Source organism: Prionailurus bengalensis, chromosome D4 (assembly GCF_016509475.1).
Source record: "Prionailurus bengalensis isolate Pbe53 chromosome D4, Fcat_Pben_1.1_paternal_pri, whole genome shotgun sequence".
NCBI lineage: Eukaryota > Metazoa > Chordata > Mammalia > Carnivora > Felidae > Prionailurus > Prionailurus bengalensis.
In genome coordinates, this window is record NC_057359.1 from 40,151,533 (window position 1) to 40,172,110 (window position 20,578).

General features: G+C 40.6%; 1 protein-coding gene across 8 annotated transcripts in view; it reads right to left on the bottom strand.

Moving 5' to 3' along the window:
* Positions 1-3,906, bottom strand: part of FREM1 (FRAS1 related extracellular matrix 1) — a 166,185-nt gene extending 162,279 nt beyond the window's left edge. For 3 of the 8 annotated variants that reach the window (XM_043566605.1, XM_043566603.1, XM_043566602.1), the window contains exon 1: positions 3,342-3,896. The gene's annotated coding sequence lies outside the window, so the exon portion shown is untranslated. Of the gene's footprint in view, positions 1-3,341 lie in introns of all 8 variants that reach the window. The other 5 variants (XM_043566606.1, XM_043566607.1, XM_043566601.1 and 2 more) reach the window with 4 other exon arrangements.
* Positions 3,907-20,578: the final 16,672 nt, after the last annotated feature.

The following is a 20,578-nucleotide window of genomic DNA, read 5'->3' on the forward strand; positions in this document are numbered from 1 at the left end:
CTTGCCATCTCCTTTAAACCCACCAACAAGAGGACAAGAACTTATGACGAAAATAGCCCAACTCTGCAAAATCCCTGTACTCTGTCCTCCAGCGAGTAGTTTCCCACCCAAACATAGTATCTTCAGACAGCTGGATGCTACATTTATCAGAAAAACACACAGATCACAGCTATATTTTCTTCTCTTGATGGCCAACTTTGAGAGCCCTTTGAAACGTTGCAGTTATGGCAGTAAGAGAAACTATAGTAGAGACAAAATGCAGATTTCATTAGGGAGTTGTTGTTGTTTTTTTTTTCCCCAGCCCCTCAAAGGTCTCTGTTTGAGCCTCTCTCGCCTGGTAGCACAAAAGCTATTAAATCACTTGAATGAAAGGGTCAGGTTACTAGCTGTGCAAGTATGGAAGCGGGCAAACCCTGTTCAGACCACCCAGCTCTCCAAAGGGTAGCAACACCAGATTCAGACAAGATAAGAGGCTGCTGTCCTATGTAACCTGGCCAGGGAAACAGCCTCTCTGGAGCGTTACAGGACCGCATTGTGAGGAACGGGCTGCACGCTCCAAAAAGGTAAAATTTGTCTAACATACTACACCGGCGGTCTTGGTTTCTTATGAGAGAAAGAAAACTTACAAGACATTTTTGAAGAATTTTAAGAGAAGCAGTGAGCCAAATCTTTGGGCCTATTTTCAAAGCAAATATCATTCCTCCCTTACCTGTGTTTAGAAGGCAGAGACATATCCACTAATGTCAGAATATCAATCGCTTCTCGGCCTTTTGGCTAAGATCAAGTGTAATGTCAGAATATCAGAGCTGGGAAGATACTCAAATCCATTTAGTTCAACGCTTTCGTTATATTGACGGAGGGAGTGAAGGTTAGAGAGGTTAGACGGCTCATCCAAGACTGGCTAGCAACAGCTAACACTCGAATCACCATGAGGACAAGGGCTCTGTTCATACATTGACTTTTTTGGAGTCCCTGGAAAGTAGCAGGGCACCTGACACTAAGCAGGCACCCGCAAACATTTGGAGTGAGAGGGGAGGAAAAAAGGAAGGGATGCTGATGGCCACGTCCTATTTCCTTTTTACTACAAACATACAATGGCATAAAATGTCGCTGGGGAAGAGGATGGGGCTGAGTTCTCACTTTCAGATGTTGTCAAATGAGGACTTTCGCATGAATGAGGAATCGCTTCCTGTTTCTCCCAAGCCCTGTTGGTTGGTCTAATCTAAACTCAGTTTCCAGGAATTAGACTGCTCCTGACCAGTCCCAAGAAATAACCCAGCTCAGTTCAGCTTGAGTCAGCTTAGCCCATCCCCAGAAGCAGAGCATCCTGGGAGGCTGGTAAAGAATTAAGAAGAGGGGTGCCTGGGTGGCTCAGTCTGACCTTGGCTCAGGTCATGATCAGGTTTGTGGGTTCGAGCCCATGTTGGGCTCTCTGCTGTCAGCACAAAGCCCGCTTCAGATCTACGGTCTCCCTGTCTCTCTGCCCTTCCCCCTCTCACATGTGGATTCTCCCTCTCTCTAAAAAATAAATAAACATTAAAATAAAAAAAAAAGAAGAAGAAGAATTAAAAAACAGCACTGGGTTGAAAGTTTCTAAGACAAACACTGCTTGGCCATGTGGGGTCAGGTCAGACCACACATCCCAACACGTGGAGGCGGGGAACATGGCATGCAGGCGCCTTTGCCCAACTCCCTTCCTCACTCACAGGAACGGAAAGGCAAGGATGGAAAGAGGAGCAAGGAAACAAAGATGACGGTGGTGGGAAGGCTGGTTAAAAGCCCTGGTTTACCGGCCAAGCATGCAAAGCCATGTTGCATATAGGTTACATTCAACATCAGCTGAAACTCAAGTTTAGTATTTAGCTATGAGGTTTAATATTAACCAAGTAGGTGGCAAGAATTTAATTGCCAAGGACAACACAGACCAGCGCTTCTCCAAGTATGATCTCACCTACTGCAGAATCACCCAGGTGAATTCCCAGCCCCTCCCCAGGCCGAAAATCCTCTGGGGGCATGGCCCAGGCACCTGCCTTTCAGCAAGCACCCAAGTGGCACTCTGAGCTCTGAGAATCCCTGGCGGAGAGAAAGAGCAAAGGTGGTTAACATTTTCCTAGAATCGGACTGAAGGCACGTTTACCAAGTATAGGCAGGGGACTGGGAAGCAATTCTTCAAGCTTTAACTAAAGCTAGGAATGGTGGTGTCAGTTTTCCAGAGCAGAAACCCGAGGAGCATTTGGGTCACTAGGTCTGGTCTTTGAAGCAGCCCTGAAGAGGTTAATCTCTCCAGCAAGATTCCCAGGCCATAAACTCCAACCAGCCCCGGAAATGCTCTTTTGAAGCTTTGTAATTCACACCAGGCAACAAGACTGAGCACAAGAGTTAAAAAAAAAAAAAAAAAAAAAAAAAAAAAAGCAGAAAGGAAAATTAAGTGCCTGGAAAGTTATTTCTGTGACCCAGATGAAAACTACAAGAAGCTATTCACTATAGCACGAAAGTCTCTGGACCAAATCTGGGTAATGAGCAGAAAGAACTTAAAAATCAGTCCAAAACTTCAGAACAATATGATTTCTTTGCCTCTCCAACACTCCCTCTCATCCTCATAAAAATAGAAACCATGCTTTTAAAAATATATATGCAACTATAACTAAACTAAAGCAAGGTATCCAAAAATCATCTCATGCAAATTTCTATCTCTTTATACCATGAGGATATTATCTGCAGTGTTAATTTTTTCATCATTTCCCTTTGCCATTTCATTTAGCTGAGAAGAAACATTCTGATGGGGGGGTGGGGCTGGATTACAAAATTTAAAATGGTGATTTCATTGGTGAGTGCCATTGGGATGGATTCAGAAGAGAGTTATAAACCATGTTACATAATATAGAGAGTCCCATCTTGAGCATATGGCTTTGTAACAGTGCAAACTGCCACCTTCTGAGTTTCCATGAGAATTAAACTTTTGCAAGCCGACTCTGCATACTTCTCGCATGGTTACTGGAAGGGATTGCCACCACGCAAACAACCTCTGGGGCATTCTGCTACCAGAACATTCACAGTCAAGATGAGAGGAAGTACATAAAGCAGATACTTACAGGTAGTGGTTTTCCTTTCCAAGCTAAAAAGCTAGAAACCCTCCAACCCGAACCCCGGCGGGCGGTAAGAGTCACTGACCTGGTAATCTCTGGTTTAAAGGGTTTTGGGGGGGGGGGGGGGGACGGAGGACAACAACCCAGGAAAGAGCTGAAATTCCAGTCTTTCAGGTCAGCTGAGTTTGAGCTTTCTTTGTGCTAAAAATCCATGAACCCACCCCACAGGAAAATAGAGACTTGAAGTTCACATACTCACTCCACCGTCCTTGCTGGTCCTCTCCAAGGCTGCTGCTGCTGCTGCTGCTGCTGCTACGGAAACTTCCCGACTGCCCAGCCTCAGGACTCCCCCTGCGAAGGGCATGATAAAGGATGCCTGCCGTGCCTGCGGGGAGCCCGACCTCCCTGGCGGAGAGCCACGGCTCTCCAGTCCCTTCTGCTGGTCGGGGCCCCGCGGGGACAAAACTGCGCTTTTGTGAATCAGGTCGCTTGCTCCTCTGCCTACCCTCTCCCCAGCGTCCCCTTCCACTATTAGTTCTGTACTAACTGCTCCGCCACTGGCTGAGCCCAAGCCGCCTCTCCCGCCCGCAGCACACAGGCACACCCGCTCACACACATGCAGCACACGCACGGACACACACACACACACACACACACACACACGACATGTACCCCGTCGCCCAAAACACACCTCACCCGGGCGCACCCAGGCTGCCCACACACATCCCCACACACCGACACATTCACGTCCATGCACACATATTCACACACCCTCACACACGTGTGTGTGCCTACTTACACATGTCACACACACACACAGGCTAAGACCCACCCCCACGCATATTGACACACGCACACATGCTAACACCCACCACATGCAACCTCCTACACTTTTCTCCCCGGCCCTTCAAACTCTTCAGACACTTTTTGTTTTTTCCTGAACCCCTTTTCTTCAAACAAATCCTTCGGAAAGGTTTTTATTCAAAGTCAGACAAGATGCTCAGCATTCAGAAAGGAGGAGGCAGGGGAATGGGGGGGGGGGGGGACTTTAACTTTTGCCACAGCCTTTAAAGAAAAAGAGGAGCTTCAGTTTTGAAGCACCACCTTAGTTCATCAGCCTACAAGGCTTTTCACGTGTTTGATTCTTTTTCAAGATTCACCAAAATTCCATTAACCTCATCTCATTTACGGAGAGTTCATGACCCCACCGATTCAGCTGTATCCCAGGTCAAGAAATGTCCCTCAGAAATTCATCTCATTAAAGCTGCCAGGGTTCCGTGGGTGGGTGGAAATTTGTTCCCTAACAACTGCATAATAAAGTGCGTTCCTGTATTTCATCTCCACCAGAAAAAAAAAAAAAGTAATGGCATACCATCTGTCCTAACTTTTAAATTGACCATAAATAGAGACGTTGAAGTAGTATCTCACTTTGGGGGTAATGTTTATGTTGAGGCATGTCTGGATATTCTAAACTTTAGCCAAAAGCACATGGCCCTATAAATCCAGTCCAACCTAGACTGTGGTTCCCCTTAACAAGGTCACCACACCGTGCCTCCTTCCTTGGGAACAATAAGAAGAGAGAAGGAAATTGAAAAGGAAGGAAAGAAAACTCCAGGAGGAAGGAAAGAGTGGAAGGAAAAAATGCAAAAGACGGAAAAACAATTCTTTTCTTTTACATAGACTTTATGGATACGTATACCCTTGTTTGAAGTCACTAGAAATTGAAAATCTTCAAAAGTCTCTTGATTCATCCCATTTGCTCTGATAATAAATGGGTGAAGCTTCTTCAAGAAACACTAAACTCTATATAAGTAAACAGTGTTTGCTAAACACCATCAGTAAACAAAATATAGTGACAATGTATGACTCGTGTACTAATCCTGAAAGGGCAAGATAAAATGCCTTATTAATGATGACGGTTAGGAAACACGGTGTGATAGACAATTTGGTTCTCAGATTGAATTTAAAAATGTACCAGCTTGTGAATATCTTAACTGCAAAGAAATGAAGATGATCCTAAACACTATTCATTGAGACACGAAATCCATTTGGTACAGGAATGGCAGTAGGTAGTTGCGTGCATATGCTTCTCCTAATGTCTGGGCTAAATAAAGTTTACAGATTAGTCTAGAAACAGAAATCAATGCTTTACATCACTCCGATGGGGAGAAAATACCTGCAGCATTCTAAGCAAAAAGTAACAAGCAAACTTAGATGGAAACGCATTTCAAAATGTCTGCAGGAAATGCAATTTTCTTTAGGTTAAAGTAGTATACGGATGATGCTTGGCCTAACTTTATGCTGAACTTCTTCTTAGAATAGACAGAGATAGAGTTAGGCTAGCCAAATATCTTGAAATCTGAAGTGCCTGCTTATACATGTAAGTCACTCTTTCTCTCAAATCTCCCACAAATGGATAGGGGCTGTTAAAATAATACCATTATCAACTTTAATGAAGTACTCTTCAAACGTGTTGAAACGCAAAGCCAAAGGTTTAAAAAGAACAGGCAAAGGAACAACAAAGAACTCTTCTCCTAAAAGCATGTGCTGTTGTGCTGAAACAAAATGCATTTTAAAGAATTCATTCTATTTCTAACCTTAGGGCTGGAGTGACGTGAAAAACATAAAGTGCCTTGGAGATGAGTTCGTGTTGGAGACTAGCACACCCTTTTGGACTGTACCATGTATAATTTTGGCTGGACTGTTTAGAATATAGCATTCTCTGAGAAGAATGCAAACATCCGCACCAACAACTCACATAAGAGAATTAGGAGTCTGGCTATTAAACATTGCCCGACGGCACCAAGCACCTTGCCTGGGACAATGGTTTTGCCCTGAGTCTATAAAACTCGCTGACCATGGGGAGCAGAGCTGCAACGAGACTTTTAGTCCAGGGGTGGAAGGGTCACGCTTTAAACAGATCAACCTAAAACCAAAAACGTAAACAAAATCAAAGCAAAATAAAATACCCTGTACAGCAGGAGAGAACAGAAACACCACTCAGCAAGGGTGTTTGAGGCAGCAGCTTGCTGAGCTCAGGGTTCAAAACTGAAAAGGGGAATGAAATAACCCCTCAGCGAGGCAAGAAGAGCAGGAGAGCCACGAAATCAGAAAAACGTAGACCGACATCATTCTTAAATATAAGTGCCTGGGGCGCCTGGGTGGCTCGGTCGTTTAAGCAGCTGACTTCAGCTCAGGCCATGATCTCGCGGTCTGGGAGTTCAAGCCCCGCATCAGGCTCTGTGCTGACAGTTCAGAGCCGGGAGCCTGCTTCCGATTCTGTGTCTCCCTCCCCCGCTCATGCTCTGTCTCTCTCTCCCTCTCTCAAAAATAAATAAACATTTAAAAGAGTAAGTACAAAATCCTAAATAACATATTTTATGAATTTAGCCTAGCTATGTCTTTTGAAAGATATAACCAATATGGTTCCTTTCAGCGTTGCAAGGATGGTTCAAAATGAACACATCTAGTAGTTACATAACATTAAAGGAACCAAAAAGACCACACTATTGTCTTAATAAATACAGAAGAGTGGAACTCGGTAAAATTCAACGCTCATTCACTAAAAAACAAACAACAACCAAAGCCATAATTAGCCAACTAGGAATAGAATGGAAGTCTTTTCACATGATCAAAGACATCTACAGAAATCTTATGCCTCGTGGTAAAAATTTTGTAACCACTAGAGAAGGAGCAGGACAAAAATGCCTGCTCCGTTCCCCACCATCCAACACTGGGTAGGAAATCCTAACCAATACAGTAAGTCAAGAATGAAAAATAAGGCATTAGGATTGGCAAGGAAGAAAATAACCATATTATTTGTCAAAGATATGAGTCTCCTTATAAAATATCTATTAAAGATCTTCTGAATGAGGGTGCTGGAAGAGGGTGACCCCAAGGGGAGAGACACTGAAGGGACAGACTTTCCCGAGCACATACTAAGTAATCCACCTGTTAACAAAGGAATCCTTCTCCCAGCACTTTATTTTATGTCTGGAGCCCCCAGTCCCACTGGAGATCTGAATTAATGATCTCGGTCCTTTCATTTTATGAACGCCGGTACTCAAACCACGTGCTTTACTGAGTCTATCACGTTTGCCCACCAAATTCCTGCAGGAAATCAGAATAAACTGACTCATTCCATTCCACCGTGGCCTCACAACTGAAAATCAAATAGGCAATGCATTTTTCTAGTTAATAATTAACTTGAACGCGGCTTCAAATGCTAGCATTAAAGTCAACCGAGATTAGGATTTTCTCACACACGTTAAAAACATGAAAAGATCATCAGGAATCCTTGTTATGTCCAACTTTTATAGGAAAAAGGAAAATGCACCAAAGGCAACATAAGCCATTTAATTTTAAGAGGTGTTGCTTTTCAGCTATCTTTGTGAGATTTGGGAGCGATTTGGTCCTTCAGAGCTTAGCACCAGGAACAATCTTCTCTTTCCAAGCATAACATAAGGAGTTGAGAGTCTTCTCTTATTGACTCTGAAAAAAACCCTCCTAATTCCAGCTCTCTCAAAAGATGATGAATTTTGCATCATAAAGAATCAAAATAAAAAGAGTTGTTACATTAAAACAAAACAAAACAAAACAAAACAAAACTCACAGCAACCTAGCCCAAGTCAGAATACTGTCTGTGCTCTGAAAGTAGCAACAAACCCACAGGCAAAAGATGCTTCTCACATCGTAGAAGTAAATGGCACAAATCTAACAAAATCCCAGACTTTTTAGAAAGATGAGGCTGAAGTCACACACTGAATGTGTCTCAGATGAATCAGACTGAGCTGTCGATTAAATTATCTGCACCAAGGATTACTGAACCTTAGTATAAGCTAGGTTCTGTGCAGATCATGGCGGGGGGGGCAGAGATGGGTAAGACCTAGTGCCTGCTCTCAAAAATCTTACAATTCAATATAGGGAAATACTGTATAATGGGATGTGATTAAAGACAGCTAACAATTATTGAACATGTACCCCCTTCTGTACATGTTGACATATAAGCAGTTATTAACTCATTTAATCCTGACAACTCTAATACCTTGAGTGGATCCAGGGGCTCAAACCATATCAGTTCTGTCTCCTTCCGTTGACCAGCTCTGGTTTGCTTCACTCTGTATATTAACCTTATTTTCTCCTGGTTCATACAAGCTTTTTCTTTTTCTGTTTATTTATTTGTTTTAGCCGAAGCAGAGTGGACATGTAATATTAGTTTCAGGTGTACAAGACAGTGATTCAACATTTATGTACATATTATGAAATGCTCACCCTGATCCGTGTATTTGTGCAGGCTTTTTCATGAGAAAGAAGACAGCCAGCGGCCCAGGCCTGCATTCCTACGGCTTGGAATCCAAAAGGAAGAGAGTAATTTTCCATATCAGTTTTAGCAGAAAAATCCTAGGGCGACTGGGGAAGAAGTGGGAGTTTTAGATGTTGACACATCAGGACAATGTGGAGTGAGGGGACATTTTTCTAAATGGGAACACAGGGAAGAGGATGGGGAAGCAGCTGGACAGGACAGGCAGGCACCATGAGAGAGGTCTAGTTCGGTCTTTGAAGCAGTAGGGAGCCCCTGGAAGTTGTTTTTTAATTGAATATATTTGCCATGAAACACTGTGTAAATTTAAGGTGCACAGCATGTTGATTTGATGCATTTATATACTGCAATATGATTGCCATTGTAGTGATAATTAACACCTCTACCATGTTACATAATTATCCTTCCTTTTGGAGGTTTGGAATAATTAAGTTCTGGTCTCTTAGCAAGTTCGATGATTATAATAGAATATTGTCTATAACTGCTCTAAGATCTCTAGGGCTTAAAAAAGAGGTGAGATATCAAGCCAGGAAAAGACATGGAGGAAATTTAAGTACATATTACTAAGCCAAAGAAGCCATTCTGAGAAGGCTACATACTATACTAATACAAGCTATATGACATTCTAGAAATATAAAGACAGTAAAAGATCAGAAGTTGGGGGTAGGGAGAAATGAATAGATGTAGCACAGAGAATTTTTAGAGCATTAAAACCACACTGTATGAAACTTTAATGGTAAATACATATCTTTATAAATTTGTCCAATACTCAGAACGTACAACTCTAAAACTAAAATTTAATATAGACCATAGACTCTGGTGATACTGATGTGCCGATACAGGTTCATCAGTTTTAACAAATGCAACACTCTGGTGGGCGATATTGATAATGGGGAGGCTATACCTATATGGAGGTAGGGGGTATGAGGGAAATCTCTGTATCCTTCCATTCAATTTTACTGTGAACCTAAAAAATAAAGTCTAATGTTTTTTTTTAACTCAAAAGTTAAAAAAAAAAAAAAGCAATGGTACCTCTGATCACAATCCTCAGAGAATCTCTCAAGGAGGAAAGACAGTCGTTAAGAATTGCGCATGGAGAAACTGAGACCCTCATGCACTGTCAGTGGGAATCAGAAAACGGTGCAGCCACTATAGGAAACAGTATGGAATTTCCTCATGAAAACTAAACATAGTATTAACATACGATCCAGGAATCCCACTTCAAGGCATATATATCCAAAAGAATTGAAAGCAGGGTCTTGAAACTATATCTGCACACGCATATTTCCTATCACAGTTCCCAGAAGGTGGAAACGGCCAAAATGTTCCACAGCAGATGAATGGGTAAACAAAATGCGCTGTATGCATACAATGGACAATTATTCAGCCTTAAAAAGGAAGGAAATCCCGTCACAGGCTACAACATATATGAAATTGAGGATGTTATGCTAAGTTAAATAAGCCAGTCACAAAAAGACAAATACTGTATCATTCTACTTATATGAGGTTAACCAAAGAAGTCACATTCATAAAAGCACATAGTGGAAAAGTAGTTGCCAAGGACTGGAGGAAGGATGAAGAGAGGAGTTGCTATCTAATGGGGAAAGAGATTCACATATGTAAGAAGAAAAAGTTCTGAAGATCTGTTTCACAACAATGTGAATATATTTAGCACTACTGAACTGTATACTCAAAAATGACTTAAGATGATTTTTTTTTAAAAAAAAGAATAACTCTTCACAGATTGGGAAAAAAAAAAAACCTACTGGTGGCTCAGTTAGTTAAGCGTCCGATTTCAGCTCAGGTCATGATCTCATGGCTCGTGGGTTCGAGCCCCGCATTGAGCTCTGTGCTGACACCTCAGAGCTTGGATACTGCTTTGGATTCTGTGTCTCCTTCTCTCTGCCACTCCCCAGCTCATGCTCTGTCTCTCTGAAAAATAAATAAAACGTTAAAATAAATAAAAACAAAAATCCACTAGGAACTCTTAACCCACAAGCCTAAAATCACTAAGGATCTGGCATAATTTGAAGAATGGTTAATCATGCAATGACCATTCTTTATTATTGTTTAGGGGGAAAAAACCCTCACATCTTTACTGACAAGTACAATTACAGGTTCCCAACCTGCTTACAATCAACTCACCCAACCAAATCGTTTGAGATGGGGGCAAAGGATATAATGAAAAGTTGTTTTTCTGAAAGTTTCCTTTGGTTCAAAGTTTCAAATTATCTCTTACTACTTCTGAATCTTAGAACTAAGAGCACTTATTTAAAATTTTTCTAAAATTAATTGTTTTCTTAATAATTGGCAACACTGCCCCACGTCTAGGAATCTTTTGGAGGTCTTCTCTGAAATAAGGTCAACACACTCCTCAAAAATTTCGTACATAAAGTAGTAACTTGATAGCCTGTAATATTTAAGAGCAAATGTGATATTCAAGCACATAAAATAAACCTGGCTTTATGTAAGACACAAAAAATTTATAAGTTAGCTTTTCTGGGGCACCAGGGTGGCTCATAGGATCGAGCACGGCACCAGGCTCTGCACTGACAGTGTGGAGCCTGCTAGGGATTTTCTGTCTGTCTGTCTGTCTGTCTGTCTGTCTCTCTCTCTCTCATAAATAAACAAACACACAAACATACACTGAAAACAAATTACAAGTTAGCTTTTCTACCAACAATTTCTCTGGTTCCTTAGCTATGAGCACTTGCCCCTATGCATTTTCTTTCACCTTCTTGACTAAATTCTCCATACTATGTGGGAATGAGGTAAGACTCCACAATTTCAGAAAGCCCTTCCAGGATATCCAACGTAAATTACACACATCAAGCCTCGTTCACAAGAGGCTACAAGTATTTCGGCATGGTCTTTCCTTAGTTGAATCCCTGCACTGTACAATTCTCTGGCTTGCAGAGCATATTTAATACACATTGCTTTTGATATTGTCTACTTTTAAGGCCGATAATTCAAAGAGATTATACAAATTATGTAGCTTCAATTATATGAAACGTATCACTGTATCTTGCCCCAGTAAGCATGTACGAAATGGCATTGATGACAATGATGACTTGGGAACATGCTCCAAAACAATGTCACAGAAGGGTCTGACCCTCTCTCCTCACATTAACAAAAATGTAGTTAGGAAACCAACAGATTCTGGGCGCCATGTTGGAAGTCCATTGTAGACTTAATGGAGGTGGCTGAGCAGAAAGCAGAGATGCAGTTACAAAGATATGATCTGAGTGGAATGATGACCTTGTGCTACCCTGTTTTGCTTTTTTTCTCTAGCATGAGGTCAGTTCATTCATTCATTCAACACTTACTAAGCACTTACATATATTGGGCATTATCTCAGTGCTGGAAGTATAACAATGAGTATAATACATGTAAAGAATTATGAAGAGTCTGGGATACTATCCTCCTTGACAACTAACAAGTTAGCCTACCACAATTTCATGGATATTGGTAGAAGTCATAACAGTCATGGGTCTGAGACAAAGGATAGTTTATTACTCATAACAATAGCTATAGCCAGTGTATGAACATTTTTACTGCTTCCCTGAAACTCAGCTCCCACAAGATGATGTAAAAAAGGTCATATGGGTACTTGAATCTGTAGTGATCTACATTATAAAAGAGGAACCTTCAGTTTAGGGAACCTGAATATTTTATTATGGGCAGTAAACCTGCCTGCCCTTTGTCCTGGAAGAAGACAATATCTTTATTATACTGGACAAAAAAAAACAATTCTACCTTCTGCTCTGGAAGGAGATGCTATGTCTACCTTGCAAGGTATTTGCTCATACAACCTTGAAAGGGTAGTACAAAATAAAGACACTCAATACCTTTGCTCATGAAACATGCAGAAACACAAGACACTCATGGAGAAGTCTCTCCCCCAAAATACAGTCCTTACTCTCAAGAAGCTTAGAATCTAAAAGAGGGACTACAAATGTAAAAATAATAATAATTATTATATATATATAATTATATAATTATATGATATATTATATATAATTATATAATTATACGATAGTATACGTATCCAAGATACTACAGGAGAATCAAGGACGTGCTCTGAACCAGGATGTGCAAGAAGAACATTCAGAAAAGCATTCTCAGAGGACCTAATTCCAGGACTGACTCTAAAAGGATGAAAAGGAAAAGGCAGATATAGAAAGAGGTAGCCATCATTTTAACAAGAAGTCTCTGCAAGACCAAAGGCATGGAGATGAGAGTCATTTGCTGCAAGTAGAAAACTACACAAAGTTGGGTGTCACTGGCAGCTTAAGCATGAGGCCAAGGGTAATTGGAGCTCAAGCTGAGGTAGGAAGCAATGCTTACAGTTCTGAGAGTCTTTAATGTCTTGCCAAGGAGCATGGGTTTTGTGCTGTAGGCATTGGAAAGCCACTGGACAGTTTAAACAAATCTTGGATTTGCATTCAATTGATCACTCCAAACCGAAAGGAGTCCTTGTCTCTGGCTCATTGTTGTGATTTTGGTATGATATGGCAGGCCCTCAGTAGTCCCCTCCAATCCCTGATCACATACTACAAACACCCAGTATGTGTGGCCACCATCAACCACCCTTGGGAATGTTTCTTTGATAATCCAAGGGGGGGCTGCCCGCTCTTCTCAGTCCTGGTAAATGTGCTGTCACTCTCACATTCTGCCCCAGGCTCCAGCAGGCACCCTTTTTGTTTCTTGCAGCCTACTTATCAGCCTCTGAGTACTTTTATCTTGTTCCCTTGGGTTTTAACAGTCAGTGATAAAGGCATCCAGTTCAGTATTTCCCTATCCTCTAATATCCTCCTCTGACAAATGTTATCACTGAAAAATGACAGAGAATTTCCTGACATCTTCTGTGTCTCTTACTGTGGTCCCTCCAGAGCATTTTAGCATCAGTGTTGTTGATGGAGGCACTGGATGCCTGGGACAAGTACTAACAATAGTTTCTAATCATGGATGAAAAATAAGTTTTTGTCATTTATTTATATGATAAAATTTTTAATCATTTATTTATGAGGGATGCGAATGCAGGTCTTTTTAGAATTCTTGGACTTTGAGGTGGTGGGACATTTAAGCTACACAACATCCGGAAATTGTTTGAACCTAAAACACACTCTTGATACTTTATCATCTTCAAATGCTACAAATGGCACCTAGGTCTGCACAATGATGATTACCAGGGATCAAAAAGATCTGAATGGATCCCAGAAACTCCATCTCAGAAAACCTCAAAACCTAAATTTATTATTTTTTTGTTTTGATTTATTTATTTTGAGAAAGAGAGAGACAGGAGGAGGGGCAGAGAGAGGGGGGTACAGAGGATCTGAAGTTTACTCTGTACTGACAGCAGAGAGCCTGACAGGGGCTCGAACTCACCAACCGTGAGATCACGATCTGAGCGGAGGAAGTCGGACACTTAACCGAATGAGCCAGCAAGGGGCCCCAAAACCTAGATTTATTCTTTGAGGCACTCTTTTCATGAAACGTCTGACCAGCCACACATCAGCAAAACCAGAGCTCATTGCCATAGTGAATGGAGTAGGAATTTATCAGCTATCTGGCCCATGCCCTTCCACTGATCTGTTATCTAGCTCAACTTCTCCAAAAGCACCTTAGAACCAAGGGGTATTTGTCAAGTGTTTTCATCTTATTAAACAGTGACATCTCTAGAATTGATTCTTCAACACCTTTTTTTTTTTAAGTTTATTTATTTATTTTAAGAGAAAGAGGATGCACATGCACACAAGCAGGGGAGAGCCAGGGAGAAAGGGAGAGAGAATCCTGATGTGGGGCCTGAACCCACAAACCAGGAGATCCTGACCTGAGCCAAAACCAAGAGTCGAACACTTAACCAACTGAGACACCCAGGCATCCCGTTCTTCACCATCTTTAATAGAAAGTGTATTGTATCAAGTGTATTATAACCTGGGTTCTTATAGTGACACTTACTTAGGATTTTAAATGCATAAACAGCAGCATCCAATGGGCATCACTTTTAACTTAGCACGTGAAGAGAAAAAAAGATGTGAATGTTCTAACTTACCCCAATGTGGCTGACTTCAGATAAGCATTAATTACTCTAAGTGAATATTGCAAATAATACACACAATATAATGTTCTAAAGGCTTCTTCCGGTTCCAAAGCTATTTCATAGACATTAACTTGTTTGATCATGTCAAACACTGTAGTTTTGACATTATTCTGTCCATCTCACAGACAGAAAAAGCAATGACTTTCAGCTATGCTTCTGTAGCAAGAGGCTATCTCTGAGGCTTCTAGTCACAGAGTGTATTCACAGAGTTTCAAGGATGACAGAAATGAACTGGTGGTGGTATTCATTTTACAGAAGAGAATTTCAAAACCCAGGGATACGCCCAAGTTTCCAGAACTAATGGTGGAAATGAAAGAACAACAGAGTAGCTTAGCCATGTACCGAGTTACTGACAGCAGGACAACTTTGGCATTTATGAGTATTGTGACCTTGGAGAAGTGGCCTCATCTTTTAAATTTTTTTTTCAACGTTTTATTTTATTTTTGGGACAGAGAGAGACAGAGCATGAACGGGGGAGGGGCAGAGAGAGAGGGAGACACAGAATCGGAAACAGGCTCCAGGCTCTGAGCCATCAGCCCAGAGCCTAACGCGGGGCTCGAACTCACGGACCGCGAGATCGTGACCTGGCTGAAGTCGGCCGCTTAACCGACTGCGCCACCCAGGCGCCCCTGGCCTCATCTTTTAGAACGTCAATTACCTGGTGTACAAAATGAGGATGAACCCTTTAGACACCTCCAGGAGTTGACATGGATGGCGAACGGAACAATGTGCTCAAAAAGTCCTCTGTAACCTCTGAAGTGACGAGCAAATGCCATCAGATAAGCTAATGCATGTAAAGCACTCACATGCTAAGTCCAGCAGAAGAAATCTGCCATAAATGTTAACTATCAATATTAATCCTATCATCTATGTAGAAAACAAGACACTTAAAAAAAGGAGGGTAGTAAATTCTCCTCCACAAGGCAGATTCACAATGTTTTCTAGAAAAAGTACTTGCTTTAGAATATCTTAAAAACATATTTTGAGGTAAAATATGTACACAGTAAAGAGCATAAAGTACATAAATCTGTGTAGAGCTTGATGAATTTACACTCGTATACACTCGCGTAACTACCACTCAGATCAAGGTGTAAAACATTTTCAGCGTACCAAAGTTCCCTCATTTCCCTGCCAAGACAACACCCTCCTCAGCCACTCAGCGATGACCCCGATTCTGGCCTCCGCACTATAGATGGGTTTTGCTTGCTCTTGTAGACATGGAATCGTATAGTATACGTTATCTTGTATCTGGCTTATTTCCCTCAACGTAAGTTCTGTGATATTTATTCATGTTTTTCATGCACCAACAATTTCTCTTTTTTCATTACTGTGAAATATAATACTGTGTGAATAATCAGTTATCTATTTGTCTATTTCTCTGTTGATGGACATGTGAGTTGTTTCCAGGTTGGGGCCATTATGAATAAAGTTGCTTTGAATGTTCCGATACACGTCTTTAGGTGTGCCCGTAGACTAATTTCTCTTGGGTGTATTTCAAGTCTGAGATTGCTGGGTCATAAAGAAGTGTATATTTTAGCTACACCATTTTGAAGCGCGATTCCAAACACTAACAGTAACTTCCAAGTCCGGCCAAACCTAGCCTGCTCTAATTCTGCAGATTCATTACAATGCCATTCACACGATAAAGAATTATTTAGCGTCTGCAATGTATCAGGAATACAGTAACAAACAAGGCAGATGCGAACCCTGTCTTCATGAAACTGACCTTCTGGTGGCTGGCAGACAAGGAAATAGAAATTAGAGCATGATAAGTATTATGAAGGAGACATTCAGGTCCCTATGGGAGCATATGACCAGGGGTCGAAAATGAGTTGTGATAAAAGCCTTACTAAGGAGTCAAAAGATTGGGTTCTGTTTGCAATTTTCCCATCAGGCAACTGTATGACCTAAGACAAATTTCTTACCTTCCTGGGTCTCTCCTGCAATAATAATACCATTTTACACTTGTGCCAAACTAAATTGTTCTTCTTAAGTTGTCTAAAGAAATAAGTTTGTAATCTAGGCACCCCTCATACAAACAAGCCAGTAGAGAAGCAAGTCAGAGGAGGAGCCCTGTTTCTTTTTTGACTATAAAAAAGATACTTTAATTCCTTCCTATGCAAGGGAAGTACAGAAAACTCAGTTCCCCTGAAAACAAATTAGGATGTTTAGCTGTAATAATTGTTAAGTGTTTGTTAGCTAACACTATGGTGGTAATCATGTCACAATACATATCAGATCAACAGGTTGTACACCTTAAACTCACACAACGTTGTATCTCAATTATAGCACATTTTTTTCAAAAAGAATGATTATTAAGTTCATAGGAGATTATCGTTAACTCATCAAGTCTTTAAACAACAGCCTAGATTTTTATGATTGCTAAATCAGATTCAGTTGTCATTCTGATAGGATGTACCTCATCCTATCAGGTACAGGGTAGGATCACAACACAGGATACAGTGTATGTTTTCAGTATCTTCTAAGCTAGCAGTCCTCAAAGTAATCAGGAATACCTGGGGGCCCCAAGACCATTTCAGGGGCTCCAGGAGGTGAAAATTATTTTTATAATAATATTAATATTTTTTCTCTTATTTATTCATATCCTCTCCTGAGTATAGAAGGTAGTCTTTCAGAGGCTGCATGATGTGTGGTATTTCAAGAGACTGAATGCAGAAGCAGATGTGAAAATCCAGCTGTTTTCCATTTAGTCAGACATTAAAGAGATTTGCAAAAATGTAAAACAACACCACTTTTAAAATTATTTTTTGTTTTCAAAACAATGGTTATTTTTCATCAACATATTTATTTTAACACGTATAAATGTATTGTTGCTCCTTTGAAATAAATTAATAAATAGTTTAACATTTCTCGGTTTCAATTTCTAATACTCTATAGATAGAAAAATGTAACTCAAGTAAACAAAAGCTTTTTAGAGTCTTCAGTAATCTTTTGAGAGTGTGAAGCAACTCTGAAACCAAAAAGTTTGAGAATTACTGATCTAAGCAAATGTCTTGGAGACATTCTCAATCCTCTTGTGTAACAAATCCTGGAACAATAGTCTGGCTGTAGCCATGATTATATTAGCCCAAGACTGAATTGAAGAAAATAGGGCTTATAAAAGCCAAAAACTGAATTATAGAATGTAGGGTTTATACTTTCTCCTCAAAGAGCATTGGGCATGTATTTGGGGTTTTTAAACATGTTTTTATTTATTTTTGAGAGAGAGAGAGAGCGCACACTAGTAGGAGAGGGGCAGATAGAGAGGGAGGCAGAGGATCCAAAGCAGGCTCCACACTGACAGCAGAGGCCGATGTGGGGCTCAAATTCATGAACCATGAGATCATGACTTCAGCCAAAGTTGGACACTTAACCAACTGAGACACCCAGGTGCCCCTATTTGTTTTGTTTTCTTTTTTAATGTTTATTTCCTTTGCGAGAGAGATAGTACATGTGTGTGCAGTAGGGGGTGGGCAGAGAGAGAGAGAGAGAGAGAGAGAGAGAGAGAGAGAGAGAGGCAGAGGGAGAATCCCAAGCAAGCTCCATGCTGTCAGTGGCAAGTCCGACACAGGGTTCAATCTCACAGACCAGGAAATCATGACCTGAGTCAAAATCAAGAGTTGGACGCTTAATGGATGGAGCCACCCAGGTGCCCCTAGGCATATATTTATTATGTTTGCACAAATAGTGTCACAGTTCATGATTCCACATTTACATGAAGAGTTTTATTTAATTCTCACAACTCTGAGGCAAATAGAAAAGGCATTATCCTTCAGATTCTACAGATGAAGAAACTGACATAAAGAAGTTATGTGGTTGATCCATGACCACAAGTCCAACTCCCTGGACTAGGATTGAAACATAGATGTTTCTAACTTCCTGTCTGGTGTGCTTTCCATGGAGCAGAATGGAAGCACTGAATCTAAATAATCTCCAAATTAACTTTCAATCTCAGTATTTTATAACCCCATGATTCATAATGTTATGATTTCCCTGGCATTTTTTCCTTCAAAAAAGTCAAGACCGGGGGCGCCTGGGTGGTTCAGTCGGTTAGGCCTCCGACTCTTGGTTTCAGCTCAGGTCATGATCTCACGGTGCATGAGTTTGAGCCCCGCATCAGGCTCCATGCCGACAGTGTGGAGCCTGCTTGGGATTCTGTCTCTCCCTCTCTCTCTCTGCCCCTCCCCTGCTCACTCTCTCTGTCTCTCTGTCTCTCTCTCAAAAATAAATAAACTTAAAATTAAAAAAAAAAGAATTAAAAAAAAAAAGTCAAGATCATCTTTTCTCTAAAACTTATTCTCACTAAACCTGAAAGTAACTTAAGAGAAGCTAAATTTCTGGAAGTAAGTTTACCTTTCAAGGATAAAAAAGTCAGACATCCATTTTGTCTTTGCATTCATTAAAAGTAAGCATGGTCTGATTTAGGTTAGAAAATTATCTGCTGGGACAGAACTAAGAGGTCAGCTTATGTAACCCACAAAAGGATTGGAAGCTGTCTTCAACACAACAAACTGATACTAAATACCTTATGAGAACCGAGTGAGTTTTTATTATTTATTCATTCATTCTTGAAGGTTTTATTTTTAAGTAATCTCTACACCCAACATGAGGCTCAAACTCACAACCCAGTGTCAAGTGTTGCACGCTCCATCAACTGAGCCAGCCAGGCATCCCCGAGTTTTTAAATTAAAAAAAGGAAAGACACATTTTGTCATCATTTCCTAAGATCAGATGTTGAATGGTTGTTTTGTGATTTACTGATAACTTTATATTTTTCTGCACAATTTGATGGGTTTTCCCCACTACTTGAATCATTTCTTACATGGATGGTGAAATGATGCCTAATATTTCCATTTCTGCTTGAAATCAATGGCATGCTAACTTTTAATTTAAGGAATCAGTTAAAAATGGCATACAGATGTAAAATTTTAATTCTCTTTGCTGAGTAAAGTGATCTGGTTTTAAGCAGACAAGAATCTTAGTTTTAATTTGGGAGTAGCTAAAAGAGAGATTTAAATCATGAAAACAAGTTCTGTTATTTCTATATTCACAGAAGCACCAATAAATTGAAGTGACTGAACCAAGTAATTAGAAGCATCTTTAACATAGGTGAACAGCATGGTTGTTAGGAAGACTGTGAATATTCATAAATATGAGAGAATATTAATATTAATTAATAAGCAAATACTTTAAAAATACGTCAACACCTTGGGCTAACAAGGAGCTTTCTTGACTCTTCCAAAGAAATCTCAGACACTTGAAGTGTGAGTTTCCAACTTTTACATTTGAAAAAATTCAGATCATATTTGTCATTTTATTACAATGAAAACTATGTGGAATTAGGGAAAAGGGGCAGGGTTTGTGGGCTAGAATGGAGAGTGGGATCATTTTTCTTTTGAAACCATCTTAAACTTGACTAGGGAATCCTGGATTAAGCCACCCCATCATGATGAAAAGAGAAGATCACAAATTGGCCAAATGTTGACGCGTTGGAGCTGTTTTTATAACAGAATGATAGAACAAAATAAGAGAATAGGAAGAGGGAAATCCCTCAGTCTCTAAGTGGAGTGCCCGTAGATGGCGAGGGAATGGCAACTCAACACCACATTGGACTTTTGCCTAAGCAAGTTATGAAATACCAGCAACAATTTAGCTTTAGCAAGAGTAATCGTAAACCACGACAGTCACAGACAGGACCATTTGATCATCAAAAAAATTCAAAGATAAAGCAAGCTTTGAAAATGTGACCTACAGTGCTTCCAAACACTCCCAAAACTACTGCCACAATAAAGCGCTCCCAGACAGCTAAAGGGTGAGAAAAAACAATTTCACTGCACAAGCTGAAAAAACTCCCCATCCGTTTTCATAGACTCCTGCAAAGGAAGACCCTTCATATTGTTATTCTCAGGCATCACTGAGTTTATCTCGGCATTAAAAAGTTATCTTCAATGTAAATTAATGGCCCCTACACTCCACAGATTGAAAAGGGAATTTAGAGAAAAGGTAAATCCAAAGATGGCTGGGGGCACCTGAGTGGCTCAGTTGGTTAAGCACCTGACTCTTGATCTT